The following is a 2,500-nucleotide window of genomic DNA, read 5'->3' as shown; positions in this document are numbered from 1 at the left end:
CAATTTCGATTGCTTCATTGTCAACTGCGCTAATGTTGTCTTGTTAGAGCTATACAGTGGAGCTACATATTTTCTCGCATAAAGCCGCCCCAAATATACCAAAGCCGTGCACAATGGTCACATTCGTATCACCTACGAGTCCCAATTGACTCATAAATCGCTCCATTTGTTCATCACCATTAAATGTGTATGCAGGGTTAAACATGTTTGTGCCAATGTCATCATTGTTAAACATGTCTCAAATAAAGAAATCATGTTGGTTGGAGCGGCAAGCGATGCTGCTGGATCGTACACCCCCGGTGCATGTAGATCTTCTGACAAGGACACCATCGGTGACGCCACTAATCAGGTAGAGGGAAACTGGGTGAAACAATGTTACCAACTGCACATGCGTTCACGCTCGACGTGGTGACGCGTAGAAAGGACGACAAAACAGGCAATTGGTGAGCTAGGGGAGGCCGATATGGAAACGAAACGGGGAATTCGGAATGGCCATTGTGTGCTGCCATTTGTTAGGTGATAACCTGAACCGTCTCGAGTCAGTTTTCATTAAACATTGACACATTTTCAGAAGGTTGTTGCCTCCCTGCATAATTTTTGGATTATTGTTAAATGATAGTTGTATTTTGGTTCGCATACTTAAAGTAAGATCAATCGACTATTTGAAAACCATTGTTGTTCGTGATGCGTGCTTATCAAGGTGATGTTTTATCAATACTCCCAAGTAGAGCTCTGTATCAAAGAGAACACGTGCTTTTTCTTTTTGGCCGTTGGCCGTTTCAGCATTGGCCGTTTCAGTGAGCAGCTTGATCCAGAATGAGTCGTACTTCGACGGATTTGCAAATTTAGTGTTAAATACTTGTTAGGGGTATTGTCAATTCCACACTAACAACCTCTGTATGGTACGGAGTTAAATTAAAAACGCGATTGGTTTCAAACACCCCGCCTCAGCACATGCCTGGTTAATACATGGAAAGTAGTATAAGTTTATGCGATGTTTATTAACCGAATTAAATGTAAAGATATTTCAATGGTTGAAGACACACGTCAATGTGGTAGTACATTCTCGCGTTTTTTTGTGAGCAGATGACATCTATCAACTTGTGCGTAGAACTGATGTCGTTTTATCGCTGTAAGATGTAAAAATAACCGCAATCTTGATCAGCAAGAAAAAATCCAAAATCTCCATGTGGGAAGGCTATTCAAAATCTGATATCACATCACGATTCACGCAGCGGACAAGCTGCCTTTGAGGAGGCTGTATGCCCCAGTCCGCTATCCATGCCGTGTCCTCCCCCCCGAGTGGGCCGGTTACCTGGGCGGGGGGATGGGACTGGCTGGATCGGTCAGACCGCGGCTTACCTGCACCACCATGGTCCCGCAGCCGCCGGTTCTGGGGTTCCCCCACAGCTGCGCAAGGTGCCGGCTTTATACCCGCGACTGCAACCGGACACGGTCATCTTCAGTACCACGAGACACGTGGCACGGTCACGTTACCGCCGGGGGTGGGGACAAGGTCACCCTCTCTACTACCGGGGATGGGGACACGGTCACCCTCTCACAATCGCCGGCGATGGGGACACGCGTCTCGTCTTTCTTCTTCCTGCTGTCTTCAGTTTAGCATTCACTGTTTGGTGCAGTGCAAGGTGTGTCGAGCTGTCGGATAGTGACCACCGATGGGTTTCTATCTCCATGTTGTCTTGCCTAATGTGTGGAAATTGAGCCGGGGTTCGTTGTTCCTGATTTCGCGTCAGCGTATTCGGCTGATTGCTCTGATCGGTGCTGACAAGCGGGTGCTGTGACCTGGACCTGGACCTGGCCTGACCTGGACCTGGCCTGACCTGGATCTGGCCTGTCCTGGGCCTGACCTGCCCTGGACCCGACCTTCCCTCACCTTACCATAGCCCGACACTGACACCCCGACCGCGAGGGCCCAATTTTGTGGTAAGGACGTTCCTGAGTTAATGGCCTCCTAGGTCACAAAAATAACCCGGAGGCGTGCCGATCATGACAAATCGTGACTTTCCCGACCACTGTGCCAAAACTACGCATCGCAGCTCCATGACAATGTCAGCATAGCCATCGCATGTTTTTTGTGCATCAAATGGCGTACCGGCGGACCCTGCCAGGCCAACTGGCAGCCTCCCAGAGCGGGCCAAAATAGGCTGTGTTCGTACGGCGGATATCCGTAACTTGCTTAAGGGAACTGTTCGGCGAAACTGATACATTACTCTAAAAATGAATGACAACAATGTTTTGTACAACATGAGAGCTGATCGGGGAATGGCTTTCGGTCAAACAGGTCACGCAAGGCTGCTGACCTGACATGACCTCGGGGCCCCGAAATATAACGTACTGACGGGTACCCCGGGACCTCGCTTGACCCCATCTACACGCTGGCCATCATGTTCCGTTTTCATGCTGGCATCCTTCCGACTGAATCACTGTCGTTTGCTCCACCCACATAACCTGACATGATCCGAGGCTACCTGGGTATGTC

At 49.4% G+C, this 2,500-nt stretch overlaps 1 protein-coding gene across 1 annotated transcript in view; it reads left to right on the top strand.

Moving 5' to 3' along the window:
* Positions 1 to 2,500, top strand: part of LOC119100686 (ras GTPase-activating-like protein IQGAP2) — a 51,241-nt gene that overhangs the window by 27,860 nt on the left and 20,881 nt on the right. The gene's annotated exons all lie outside the window — the stretch shown is intronic.

Source organism: Pollicipes pollicipes, unplaced genomic scaffold, assembly GCF_011947565.3.
Source record: "Pollicipes pollicipes isolate AB1234 unplaced genomic scaffold, Ppol_2.1 Scaffold_4881;HRSCAF=5763_pilon_pilon_pilon, whole genome shotgun sequence".
NCBI lineage: Eukaryota > Metazoa > Arthropoda > Thecostraca > Pollicipedomorpha > Pollicipedidae > Pollicipes > Pollicipes pollicipes.
Note: the sequence above shows the minus strand (reverse complement) of the source record. Positions and strands in the feature narration are given on the sequence as shown.